Raw genomic sequence first — 14,922 nt, 5'->3', positions numbered from 1 at the left:
AGTAATAGTCACCAAATAGATGAGTTATTTTTTGTTGTTATTGTTGTTGTTGTTGTTGTTGTATTTGTGGGAGGGGTGTCCATTTAGGCCATACCTGAAAATAATAAAGAACTAGCCTAGGATTAGTGCTCAGACACCAAGTAGCGATGGAAAAGAAATTTGGGTCTTTGGAAGGCAGAGCGTGTGCTCCAGCCCTTCCTTTGTGCTCTCTTCACAGCCTGATAGGAGATGCTTTTAATGAGTGATGAAAACGTTTTGAAGATAGAAAACCTTTCGGCATTTGCATATTATAAATGTACTAAAACCACTGAGTTTTACAGTTAAAATGAATATAAGTTGGCGAATTTCATTCCAATTAAAAGATATATTTGAAAAGGAACAGTGTATAACTTCAGAGAATTTTAAAAGGAATACATGATCCTCAATACTGCATGTTTCCCCAAGCACCATCCAGGGGTCACTTTGAGTCCAGAATCAGGAAAAGTCCAAACCTCCTGTCCACAGAAATAAACAAACAAATGTATAACCCACCACCAAAATGGAAATTAGAATTGTTGAAACCTCTGTAAGGTCCCTGTTTCACTGTCCTTTCTCAGAATAAGTTATTCTAGGCTAAGTGAGAATCATGGATCACTTACATGAGGCACTGAATTTGATAACCAGCACAACCCATATGAACAAGAATTCTGATTTTTAATCCCTTTTTCTTACCTTTTCTTCATAGTTCTATAAGCCCTACATACATATCCTTAAACAACAATGCAATTCCACATATTGTATGAGTTACCAACCATTCACAGAATCAATATTTTATGAGGTTCAATACACTGCTAGATGCACCCTTCTTCAAGATTTTTTTAAGTTATTTTCTGTCAAGATTCTGTTCATTTCTGTTCTGTTCACAACTTTAATATTTCCCACGTGCATAATTCCAACAGCAAAACTAGCACCAATGTACCCACTCCTCCCTTAAGAACTCCAATGACCTTCCCTTTTAAAACCCCTCTCCACAAACTCAATTATGTAGATCAATTCACCCTCTTGTATCACCACCATTGGCTCTTTGTTGCTACCTCACTGTGCATCTTTAAGTCAAATACTTTTAAGTCACATCTTTAAATACCTTTCCCTCTGATTGACACAATTCAAGATATCCTCTGCTTCCATATAAATCACAGAAAATAGGATAATGTTGTGCCTAAAGTATTCCCAAGCTGCTAATGTGATCTAAAAGCAAAGAAATCATATATCAAGACAAGGGAGACAAAAGTCTGATCATAGAAACTAGAAGTAAAGTCATCATAAGGAGATAATCTGAAAGCAGAAAAAGTCCCCTTATCACATTTCCTTTTGGGCAAGTCACATTACTCAAAACTGTATTTTCACAGAAAACAACTGACCTTTTGCTATAGCCATGGTGGTCATGGTGGTCAACTACAAAAATTTGCTCAAACCTATCTTCCACTTGAAATGATCTAGAACTTATTATGTTCTAAAAACTTTAAGGAATTAACTTACACCTTTTCAAGCAATGAATCAGACTTTAAAATTGTTTTTTCCAAGTAAGTCCTAGGGAAATTACCTACAGGTCCTCCATAGGCCTAATTTTCTCAAAGTACTCGACAACTTTGGATTAAAAAAAAAGGTTTTTAAGTCCTGAATGTCCAAAAAAGAAATCAATATTATCAGTTACATATTATTTAAAGCAATAAATTCACTTCTTTTATTTAGTGGAGAGGGGTCACACCCAGAAAGCTCCTGGTTCTCTGCTCAGAAATCACTCCTGGCATGCTCGGGGGACCATATGGGATGCCGGGATTTGAACCATTGTCCTTCTGCATGCCAGGCACACACACTCTACCTCCATGCTATCTCTCCAGCCCCTAAATTCACTTATTGATAACACAAAATCATTGTTTCTCAAGCCCAGTTCTTATTAAGAGACTTTTTAGTTGTTTTTATACATTTAAATGCATTATTATGCACAAACATAGATGTTAGATGCATAATTGTACACACACAGTATCAACAGCAAATGTTTGCTATGATTTACTATTTAATTTTGAATAAAGATTATTTAACTTCCCACTAATTTTACTATCTAAGCATCATGACTTCAGGTTTTCTTTTTAATAGTGATTTGGGGGGGGGGGGGTTCGGCCATACCCAGTGATGCTCAGGGGTTACTCCTGTCTATGCGTTCACAAATCGCTCCTGACTTGGGGGACCATATGGGACGCTGGGGAATCAAACCGTGGTCTGTCCTAGGCTAGCACTAGCAATGCAAAGGCCTTACTACTCTACGCCCCTTTCATTTATTTATTTATTTATTTTAGCTTTTTTTTAGACCACACCAAGTGATGCTCAGGGGTTACTCTTGGCTATGCTCTCAGAAATCGCTCCTGAGTAGGGGAACTATATGGGATGCTGGGGATCGAGCAAAGGTCCATCCTGGGTCAGCTGCTTGCAAGGCAAACTCCCTACTGTTTGCGCTACTACTTCGGCCCCAAGCTTTTAGTTTTAAGAATAATGTTGGCTGTGAGATTTTTTTTGTTTTGTTTTTGTTTTTGTTTTTTGGGTCACACCCGGCGGTGCTCAGGGGTTACTCCTGGTTGTCTGCTCAGAAATAGCTCCTGGCAGGCACAGGGGACCACATGGGACACCGGGATTCGAACCAACCACCTTTGGTCCTGGATTGGCTGCTTGTAAGGCAAACACCGCTGTGCTATCTCTCCGGGCCCAAGATTTTTTTTTTATAGATAGCTGAGATTATATTAGGAAGGTTCCTTCCACACCTATTTTGCTGATGGTTTTCATCATTAATGGGTGCTGTATTTTGTTTTATGCTTTCTCTGCATCGATTGGTATGATCATGCGATTGTTTTCATTTCTTGTACTGATGGAGTGCATGTTTATTGGATTGCATATATTGAATCATCATTGTATTCCTAGGATAAAACCCATTTTCTCATGATGTATAATTTTTTTGATGTGTTGTTAGATTTGGTTTGCTAAGATTTTTTAAGTATTTTTGCACCAATGTTCATCAGTGAGATTGGTCTGTAGTTTTCTTTCTTGGTAATATTTTTGTCAGCTTTGGGAATGAGTGTGATATTAGCTTCATAGAAGCTAATAAAGAAGGGAGGATTCCTGTCTCTTTGATATTTTGGAACAATCTAAGGATCAATATTTGTAACTCTTCTCTAAATGTTTGATAAAACTCTGGTCCTAAACTTTCATTCTTGCAGTTTCTTAATTATGTTTCAATCTCCTTACTTGTTATTGGCCTTTTTTAGGCTTTCTACTTCCTTCTCATTCAGTTTTAAGGATTATATGTTTCCAGAACTCAGTTTATTTCTTCTGGGTTCTCTATCTTAACAGACTACAATTTTTCATAATAAACTCTCATAATGACTTGGATTTCTGGGGATTTTATTGTAATCTCTCCCCTTTCATTTTTGATCTGAAATCATTTGAGCATTTTCCCTTTATTCCTCTGAGTCTTTTGAATGGCTTTTCTATCTTGTTTATTCTTCCCCCCTCCAAATCAACTCCTGGATTTATCAGTTCTTTGTATTATTTTCCTTGTTTCTATACTGTTGATTTTTGCTCTGGTATTTACTATTTCTTTTCTTCTGCTTGTGTTTGGGTTTGTTATTGGTTTTCTAGATATTTAAGGTGTGCATTTAGGCTGTCTATTTTGTCTTTCTTTTTCTTCTTTCCTTATGTAGGTCAATATTGCTATGAATTTCCCCATAATTACTGCTTTTGCTATGTCCCATAGATTTTGGTAATTTGTTTTTTTATTATTAGTATCAAGAAATCTCTTTATGTCTTCCATTATTTCCTCTTTGATCCAGCTGTTGTTGAGAAGCATGTTGTTTGTCTCCAGGTGTTATATTTTCTCCATATCTTCTTTATACAATCAATATTAATCTCTATGGTTTTGTGGTCTGATATGGTGTTAGGTATAATTCTTATATTTGTGAATTTACATAAGTTAGACTTGTATCATAAATGTGGTTTATCCTAGAGAATGTTCCCTGTGTGCTTGAGAAGAATGTGTATTTCACTTTTAGAGGATAAAAGGCCCTTTCTAGATCCATTAGTCCGAACTCTTCTAGTTTCTCATTTAGGACTCATGTCTTTGCTAATGTTCTGTCTAGTGAATCTGTCCAGTGGCAAGAGTGGTGTGTTGAAATCTCCCACTACTATCATAAAACCCCTATTATACACTAACACTGAACAATTTCACTGCCAAATAAACTATTTTGCATATCCATTTTCTTTTTCTTTTTCTTTCTTTTTTTTTGGGGGGGGGTTTGGGTTTTGGGTTTTGGGCCACACCCAGTGATGCTCAGGGGTTAAGTTATCCTGGTTTTGTACTCAGAAATCGCTCCTGGCTTGGGGACCATATAGGACACCAGGGGATTGAACCTTGGTCTGTCCTAGGTCAGATGCGTGCAAGGCAAAAGCCCTACCACTGCGCCACCGCTCTGGCCACTTGCATCTCCGTTTTTTTTCATACCTCTGTGCTACCCTTTTTGCCTGTATTTTTCCCCATTATCCCATATGGTCCCCTGTGCCTGCCAGGAGCGACTTCTGAGCATAGAGCCAGGAGTAACTCTGAGCTCTGCTAGGTGTGACCCCCAAACAAAAACAAAAACAAAAAACAATAAATAAATAAATAAATATATCAACTTTTGGGGCAGGAGCAAGAGCATAGCGGTAGGGCATTTGCCTTGCATGCGGCCAACCTGAGACAGATTCCTGTTCAATTCCAGGTATCCCATATGATCCCCAAAGCCTGCCAGGAGCAATTTGTGAGCGCAAAGCTAGGAGTAACCCAAGTACCATCGGAGTGACCCAAAAACCAAAAACAAAACAAATCAGAAAAAAAATCACCTTTGACTAATATTTCATGTGTTTCATTCATTACTAGGTCAAAACACGACACTTTTTTCAAATATAATTTTTATTTTGATCATAGTGGCTTACATATTGTTGACAATAATATTTTAGGTAAATATTTACATAAAATCAGGGGGGATTCCCATCACCAAATTGTTCTCCCTACACCTCCATTTTTGTCCTACCTCCCATATCCTCTTCCCTCACCCCCAGGGCTGCTAGAATATAAAACACGTCACTTTTTGACATACACCCAAATGTACTTCCCAATCGACCTCCAGTCAAATCGACAAATGCACCCTATAAAAACATTTTGTTTATGCTTCTTTTCCACACTCATAGACATTTCTTTCCACTATCAAATATTTTATTACATTTATTAATTGCTCCAATTAAGCTGATTTTCTTAATACAAAAATGTTATTTCTGAAAAATTATTTATGATTTTTAAATTCTAAAAATGTTTTGATATGTGTTTCATCCTCTTCAGCATAACTTTAGTCCCTTTCATGTGATCTAAATAGAAGAGCATAAAGCCAAATAATCTAATCAAAAATCACCTAGTTTAACTTCACATTGTAAGCTAAAGTCTAAATGAATTCTATTCATTGCCTAAAATGGAAAGGAATTGATCTCTTACTGACAGAAAGATAAAAGTTGGCTGGTTTCAGTGATGCTGGCACTGTTAATTGTGCCTGCCAACAACTTCGTCCTGTAAGCACAAAAATTCTATTCATTCAATGATTCCCTGTCAACAAGCCATAATCACATTTTGATACACATTAGTATATTTTAACAAAGTAGAATTAATCCTTTGTGTCTCCTTAGGGCCAAGGTTCACAAGCTTTTTCACAAATTTTAACATGTCTTTACACTATGAGATTTGTGTGGGGGCATGGTTTTTGGGTCACACTCAGCAGCGCTCAAGAGGTTACTCCTGGCTGTACATTCAGAAATCGCTCCTGGGAGGCTGGAGGAACCATATGGGATGCCAAGGGACCATATGGGATGCTTGGATTCAAACCACCATCCTTCTGCATGCAAGACAAATGCCATACCTCTTTGCTATCTCTTCGGCACCCTCAGATACAGAGCCTGTAAAAAAAGAATCTAGATGCAAAAACGGTTTTACCAACATTATTAACCTCGAACTGGGGATCAGGTTGCTTCCAAATTTCCCTCATTTTGATTTACTAGAGAATGGTTTGATTTATGTAAATATTTCTGAAGGAAAAAAAATTCCTACTTATCAGTGCAGAGGGAGGAGTTTCAATGAGAAGTTCAAGAGGCTTTGACATATCTGCTGTGGAAATGAGGTGACACTTAATAAAGCAGTTTGCTCTCTCTTGAGCCTGCCTCTTCTTTTGTCTGTTTCTTTGCTTGCCTCTTTCCACTCAAATGATGTATGTGTTCTTCCTTTCTCTCCCCTCACACCTCTCTTAACAAATTTCAATAAAAATTACCTTACTTTGCCTAAAAGGGTAAAAAAAAAACCTTAATAAAGCAAAGTACTTGATACATAAGACTTTTAGGCTTTTATGTTAAGTATCAGGTTGATGAATAAAGGTGCAAGTTGCTTTGTCTTACTATCCACTATTCACACTCTCAATGTAAATTCCAAGGTAAAGAAAAATCTTTTCAAAGAGAGAGAAATAAGTTTGGGATTACACATCCCATAGGAAGACAGAACATGAGAGATCTTAGGGTCAAAGCATGACATTCAGAGGACTCAAAAAAGAAAAAAAAACGAAGAAACACCAAATGCAAACTACGATCAAACATTGCTAAGTCTGGATCAGTGACTTTTCATGAAGATGTTTCTAAATTTATTCTTAATATTATTTTCCTCATTTTGACAGATTCCAGATGTTTGGCTCACAACACTTGATTAGCATGAGAGCAGTTTATCTACCTTCCAACTTATTTTTAGTTATCATTTTCAAATTATTGAAGAATTGCAGCTTAATTAATATTCACATACCAAAATACACTGGGACCCTGACCTTTCCTCACAAATATTGCTACTTTCTTTATTCCAACAGTCAAGATAAAGCATACCTACATAGTAATTTATACATTGGTTTCTCTGGTAGTGATTCTCAGGTATGTATCGAGAAATGTGAAAAATTCAAGCCGAGCATTCTGAAACCAATCATTTCTGAAATGCTTTCAACAATTTCTGAAGTGTCCCCAACTGTTTCTAAAAAGTTTTTAACTTTGGAAAACAAAAACATTCTTCCAGTAGTCACAGAGCTCAAGCCAAAAGCCTTCAGGTTGATAATTCACCACCCCCAAACTGGAACTATGGCCAGCAGAGCCATCATATGCTGATATTGACTTACTAAATCAAATGTAATTATGAGATAGTAACAGAACAAACTGATGCTAAATCAGAAAAGTGGATCTCTAAGATTACCACTCAGCCTGCCCTCATTAGAATAAGAACATGTCGGGGCCGGGCGGTGGCGCTAAAGGTAAGGTGCCTGCCTAGCCTGCGCTAGCCTTGGACGGACTGCGGTTCGATCCCCCGGTGTCCCATATGGTCCCCCAAGCCAGGAGCAACTTCTGAGCGCATAGCCAGGAGTAACCCCTGAGCGTTACCGGGTGTGGCCCAAAAAACCAAAAAAAATAAAAAAATAAAAAGAATAAGAATATGTCATGAGATTTCTACATGCTTGTAGGAATACTGGAACATGCAATTCCACTGCCCCTTTATCAACATATGCAGTACAAAGGTAAACTCCCAGGAACCAAAACAAATACAGATATCTTGGTAGAGGACATGGTGGACTCCACCCATGGAGACCACCTGGATTTTGTCCGAGGTGTGGCAAGGGATTCCACTAGGCTAGAGACTGTTTCTCATCTTCTTGTCCTATCTTAAGTAACTGGGGAAAAAATCTAAACCCAGCCCCAAAAGGTCAAATCAGATGCTTTAACTGTTGCAAAATGGATATTTAGATAAGAGACTGCAGGATGTCACCCTTTTCTGCTTGGCTCCCAGGCCCACCCCCTCGAGGCCAAGACAATCATCCAGTCTTCTGAAACAGGGTCAAGGGCCAATCTCAGGTCCCCCAAAATCAGGAGACTTTTACGTGAACAATTCTGCTTCATAGCACAGCCAAAGAGAACTCCACAGCATTAACTCAAGAAAGCCTGCCACTTCAGAAAGCTATGCCCTCGATATACCCTGCTCTGAAGAGTTAACCATAATACCAGCCCATTGCTCTTAAAAGATAAGACCTAGCATAAAAGGACTGATTCCTTCAGGAACTGTGGACTTGATAATGGAGAAAAGCATCCTGACTATTAAAGTCATGTCTTTTCTTCTGGGAATTATAGACTCTGACCATGTTGGAGAAATAATAGTTCTTAGTTCCATGCTCACAGTTTGGACTTTAAAAAAAGGTCAAAACAGGGACCAGAGCAATAGCACAGCGGTAGGACGTTCTCTTGCACGTGGCTGACTCAGAACGAATTTGGGTTCAATCCCCAGAGTCCCATATGGTCCCCCAAGCCAGAAGCAATTTCTGAGTGCATGGCCAGGAATAATCCCTGAGTATCAACAGGTGTAGCCCAAAACTCCTCAAAAAATTTTAAAAATAAAATAAATAAAAGGAGCTGGAGCAGTGGCATAAGTGGTAAGGAATTTGACTTGCATGCACTAACCTAGGACGGACCATGGTCCAATCCTCCAGCATCCCATATGGTCCTTCAAACCAGGAACGATTTCTTTCTTTTTTTTTTTTCATCTGCAGCTTTATTAATGTGACATGTCAGTGAGGAGAGGAGGGGCAGGACCCGAGCTCATCTTGGGGGCTTTCCTGGGAACATCAGGTGTCTCTCTGTCCAGGTTTAAAGAAGCACTTTCATGGAAGAAAACCCCAAAGAGCGGCCTTACTAGTGCCTGCCCAAGGGCACCCCACCACCCAGGGTGTGGGCACCCTAGGCGGAGCGCAGCTCCCCAAGAGCGATTTCTGAGCACATAGACAGGATTAACCCCTGAGCATCACCAGGTGTGGCCCCAAAAGCTAAATAAATAAATAAATAAATAAATAAATAAATAAATAAATAAATAAATAAATAAATAAATAAATAATATGCCAAAGCATAACTGAAATTCATTTATTTCTTTGTAATGCCTGGCAAATCAGAACACATCAGGCAAGATTTCAGAGGTACAAATTTTGATGCTTCTGCTAATCTTTTAATAGCTTTTACTGCTAAGCTTAAAGAAGAAAATACAATGTTAACCACTGAAATTCAGAGCAGGAGTATGAAGGAATGTTTGATTCTGGCGGTGAAGTTTCTGTGATTGCTTTAAAACACTGACTTTGCAATTGGGCTTTGCAGGATATACCTTATAGCCTAAAAATAATAGGTGGTGTTTTGTCTACAGCTTCTGTTTGTCAGAGTGCTAGGTTTTTAAAGTGCTTAGGTCCAATGAACCAATAAGCTGTTTTTGTTGTTGATGTTGTTGTTGTTGTTCGGTTTTTTGGGGGTCATACCTGGCAGCACTCAGGGGCTATTCCTGGCTCTATGCTCAGAAATCGCCCCCAGCAGGCTCTGGGAACCATATGGGATGCCGGGATTCAAACTACCATCCTTCTGCATGCAAGGCAAATGCCTTACCTCCATGCTATCTCTCCGGCCTCAATAAGCTGTTTTTTCTATCACATGTAGCTCAGTTTTTTGAACTTCTGGGGCCGTGTTTTACATAAGCAATGGAAGGCAAAATGTCATATTACTTGCCCAATCCCCTCTCATATCATCTCAGATGTTTCACCTTCTTGCCCAAACCATTTCTAGTCCACCTCTAGCTCAGAGGTTTCACCTTTCTAATTGAGGCCACTGGGTTAAAATGCCTGGCATCAAATGTTCCAACAGAATTCCAAAGTGGCCCAAGAACAGCACAAAAGTAGAAGAGCAGAGAAATCTAGCTGACAAGCAGATAATACTGTGACCTACTGAAGCCTCCTTTTCTGAATGAAATCCCCAATATTTGTAAAAAAAAAAAAAAAAAAAAAAAAAAAAAAAAGAGAAAGAAGGCAGCTGAAGACTTTTATCTGATTTAAGAGCTGTCAATTCATCCGTGGTTCCTATGGGGAAAATAAAGAACGAATAACCTTTAGCCATTCCAAAAGATTGGCCTTTGATAGTAACTGACTTAAAAGACTGTATTATAGTACTCAATCGAAAAACAGAAAGCGATTTTGCTTTTCTCAATAGAGCCACTATGTGATAGCTTCAATGGACTGTTTTTGCTTCAGGGCATAGTGAATTCACCCATAATGTGTCAATATTTTGTTGATGTGGTCTTACATCCAGGTCACAAAATGTTTCCCAAAGCAAATTTGGTTCATTATATGGATGACATATTACTGGCCTACTCTACAGAGCATTACAATGTTTTTATGAACATGTCATCATGTGCTGCTAGTTTTAAAAGTCACAGAAAAAAAATTGGACTTTTCTCCTATTTCAACCCTTGGGTTTCATATTGGAGGGTACTTCAGTTCATCCCCAAAAGATTTTTATTTATCAAAAAAAAAATCTAAGGACTCTTAATGATTTTCAAAAAATTTAGGTGACATAAATTGAATCTGTCACTCCCTCCAAACTCTGAATTCAGTAACTTATTCAGCACACTGGAAGGAGAACCAGACTTAAATAGCTACAGGTCTTTAACTCAAAAGGCTGAAGAGGAATTGGACCAGCTCCAAAAATCATATCTTTCCAGGTTAAACCTAGAAAGAAGATGTGGCTTTTAATTTTTGCAACTCCTCATTCTCCTACAGGTACTACTGCTCAGCTTTCTGAGACTCTAGGCATTTTTTTGCCTTCTTTGGAAATGATCACTGCTCTTGGGGGGTGGGCATACCCAGTGATGCTCAGGGGTTACTCCTGGCTATGTGCTCAGAAATCACTCCTGGCTTGGGGGACCATATGGGATACCGGGGGATCAAACCACGGTCTGTCCTAATCAGGCAAACGCCCTACTGCTGAGCCACTGCTCCAGCCCCTGATCATTGCTCTTATCAACAAAGCAAGGCTCAGAGCAGTTTGTTTGCTAGGTTTTGATCCTGAAATAATACTCCTGCCAATTCCAAAGAAAGACGTAGAATGCCTGTTACTTCTCAGTGAACCTCTTTAATGAGTCCTATCGAGTTTTCAGAAGTTTCCTCCCCTTATCCTGTTGGAAATGTCTGGGATTTCTTTAGAAGGAAATTTTGTAATTTTGTAATTTCCTGTATTACACATTTATACCCCATACCTGATGCCCCCATGTTTTACACTGATGTGCCATTATCAGGAAAAGGCAATATAACTGGCCTTCACTGATCACACAGTGTCAAAAATTATAAGTCTGCTCAACAAGTGGAACTTGCTATTTTAAATTACTTATTATCACATGTTTCAGAGCCATGCAATGTAGAAAGTGATTCAGCCTATGTGGTCAGACTTTTCCCTGGGACTGTCACTGCTTCCATAAATACTTACCACCAAGATTTGCTTAAGCAACTACAAACCCTTCTGAAAAACATTCTGAGTCTAAGTTCATCACTCACATAATAGCACTTTCTGGGCTCCCAGAGCTGACAGCTCAAGGAAATGAAACTGATCATATACTTAGGCCACCTGCAGAAGAGCATACAAACACATATAACCTGCATGTGAACAATCATAGTCCAAGGAGGCAAGTCAGACAGGTTGTCAATAAATGTACAATTTGTGAACCTTTAAATAAAAGAACATATATAGCCGGGGCCAACCACCAAGGTTTACAAAAGAATTATGGCCAATGGATATTACAGGATATTCTTTCCAAAGAAACCTTACCTCCATGCAGTGGTGGATACATATTCAAATTTTATATGAGGAGCACCAAGTACTCCTAAAAGAGCTAAAGCTGGTTGCACCTTCATGCTACAATGTTTTTCTGTCTTGGGCATCCCCAATCCGTAAAAACAGACAATGGCCCTGCCTATAACAATAAATTGTTTTATCATTTTGCAAAGAATGACCAATTAAACATATCACCGGAATCCCCTATAATCCTCAAAAACAATACATAGTTGAAGTAGCTCACAGAATGCTCAAAATTCAATTATTGAAATATATGAAAAGGAGCATGCCACTGATGGACATTTTACCCTTAACATTATTTTCACTAAATTTCTTTTTATTATTGTTTTGGTTTTTGGATCACACCCAGAAGTGCTCAAGGGTTACTCCTGGCTCTGTGCTCAAAAATCACTCCTGGCAGGCTCGGAAGACCATATGGGATGCCGGGAATTGAACCATAGTCTCCTGGGTTTGCCACATGAAAGGCAAACACTCCATTGCTGTGCTATCTCACTGGCGTATTTTCACTAAATTTCTTGAATTTACCCCACACACACACCCTCAAAGAGAGCCCTACACAGAAAGACATTTTAAAGAAGATACTAGGGTACAAAAAAATAAACAATTAATTACCTTTTGGGGTAAAAATCGATAATGAGGGCCTGGAGAGATGGCACAGCAGCGTTTGCCTTGCAAGCAGCTGATCCAGGACCAAAGGTGGTTGGTTCGAATCCCGGTGTCCCATATGGTCCCCCATGCTTGCCAGGAGCTATTTCTGAGCAGACAGCCAGGAGTAACCCCTGAGCACCGCTGGGTGTGGCCCAAAAACCAAAAAAAAAAAAAAAATCGATAATGAACGTATTGCTGATAATCTCTTCATTATAGGAAAAGGAAAATATGTCCTTTAAAACAACATAGAAGAAACTGGAGGAGGACATGATAAGTAAAATAAGCCAGAAAAAAAAAAGCACTAGATGATTTCATTTACATGTGTCTGACAAAAACAAAAGCAGAAAGATATAGCAAACATAAAAAAAGAAATACGAAGCAACAAAACATCTGAATTCTGACCAGAAAAAGAGGCTACTGGAAAAGATACAAAGGAAGAACAAAAGATAGAAAAAGTCCAATGAACTGTAGTAGAGGGATAAAAAGTACTCGTTCAATATATGATACACATCTGAATAGTTACTTTTATTTGGTTCTTTGATTCTCATAATCCTAGCAATAGTGTAAAAGTACAACCTATTTCCTGTTTAAATATAAATTAATGAGTCCTAGCATTGGTTGGGTGAGGCCTTTCTCAGATAGGATTAGTGCCTCTAGCCCCTTTGCCTGAATGGTCTGGAGGTTGGAGGGTGATGGCAGAGAAATTCACAAAACAGTCAGATGAAGTTTCAAGAGAAATCCGGTTTTATTACAAGGTCCTGCCTGCCATGTGCCACAAGGCTTCTAAGCTAAGCAGCCTTTTTCCTGCTGCTTCCATATCTTAGATACATATGCTCTCTGTTCCTACCATTCTCCCCAGTTTATTATCATCTTATTCCAAACAATGGACCCTCCCAGCATCTAGGTAAGATTAGCATATGGAATTGGGGGAGGAGTAACATCTAGTCTATCCTATAGTTAAATTTTAAAAAGCAGAAGTTCATAAATTAAATAAAAAATACAGAAAACATTTTCCCCTGTATTTTGAGGCAGTGACAATGAATCACAATGGGAAAACTGACAACAAAGAAATTTTCATACAAAACTTTTTAAAATAAAAGAAATAGACTTGGGTCAGAGAGATGGCATGGAGGTAAGGCATTTGCTTGTATGCAGGGCAACGTTAGTTCGAATCCCGCCATCCCATATGATCCCTCGAGCCTGCCAGGAGCAATTTCTGAGCATAGAGCCAGGAGTAATCCCTGAGCACTGCTGGGTGTGACCACCCCCCCAAATAGCCTTGACATATTTAATTCTTTACTATTTTGATTACCATCACCACTTTCAAAGTTTTAGGAAGAAGTTATTTTGCATATAAATGCAGATACAGAAAAATATCACATTGCAATTAAAATTAAGTTTACAATTTATGGGCCAAAGCTGTGGTGCAAGCAGTAGGCATCTGCCTTGCACATGCTAACCTAGGACAGACTTCAGTTCAATCCCTGGGTGTCCCATATGTTCCTCCAAATCAGGAGCAATTTCTGAGTGCATAGCCAGGAGTAACCCCTGAGCGTCACCGGATGTGGCCCAAAAACCAAAAAATAAAAATAAAAAAGTTTACAATTTAATTTTGTAAAACTTATTAAACTGCCAAATTATTATGGATCAGTAGAAAGAAAGAAGCTCAGTAGTATAATGCAGAGCTTTTATATAATTTTATATAAATAAATAGATTTATATCTTTGGAGCAAGGAATATTACTTTTCAGTGAGTTTTTACTTCTTCCTGAAAGAAACATATACTGATTAGAATATCAAATCTATATAACTCATGTATCATCAGTCTTTTCTGAATATTTATTAAACAAGAACAGAAAACAAGGAAAGCAGACAGCAGCAGAAATACAAATGTCGTGATTGTGGTGTTAACATCTCCTTTGAAGAGGCATAAAATTTTACCTCTAATATATACAGTCATGTAAATCTTAACTTAGAAAAAAGATGCTAGGAGGAAGAATGTCCTCTATTTAGTGATCCAATATTTTCAACCACCTTGTCCAAGACCATCAATGACAGTCCAACATATATTAAAAGATTACAAATCACTAGTTTCTACAAAGGTTTTAAACCACTGAAAAGAGAGAGAAAGCCAGTCACAGGCCAACAGGTCTAAGTAAACAAGGTTTAAAACCACTGTTCAGGGGCTGGAGCGGTGGCACTAGAGATAAGGCACTGCCATGCAAGCGCTAGCCTAGGACGGATCATGTTTTTATCCCCCAGGCGACCCATATGGTACCCCCCCAAGCCAGGAGCAATTTGAGAACATAGCCAGTAGTAACCACTGAGCATCAACGGATGTGGCCCCAAAACAAACAAACAAACACACACACACACACACACACACACACACACACACACAAAACCACTGTTCTAAGGAGCCAGAGAATACAGGAGTTAAGGCACATGCCTTGATTGGAGCAATTTGAGAACATAGCCAGTAGTAACCCCTGAGCAT

General features: G+C 38.6%; 1 protein-coding gene across 2 annotated transcripts in view; it reads right to left on the bottom strand.

The window, feature by feature from the left end:
* The window catches only part of HS2ST1 (heparan sulfate 2-O-sulfotransferase 1), a 149,883-nt gene that overhangs the window by 116,233 nt on the left and 18,728 nt on the right, over positions 1 to 14,922 (bottom strand). The gene's annotated exons all lie outside the window — the stretch shown is intronic.

Source organism: Suncus etruscus, chromosome 4 (assembly GCF_024139225.1).
Source record: "Suncus etruscus isolate mSunEtr1 chromosome 4, mSunEtr1.pri.cur, whole genome shotgun sequence".
Classification (NCBI taxonomy): Eukaryota; Metazoa; Chordata; class Mammalia; order Eulipotyphla; family Soricidae; genus Suncus; species Suncus etruscus.
This window is presented reverse-complemented; position numbering and strand designations above follow the sequence as displayed.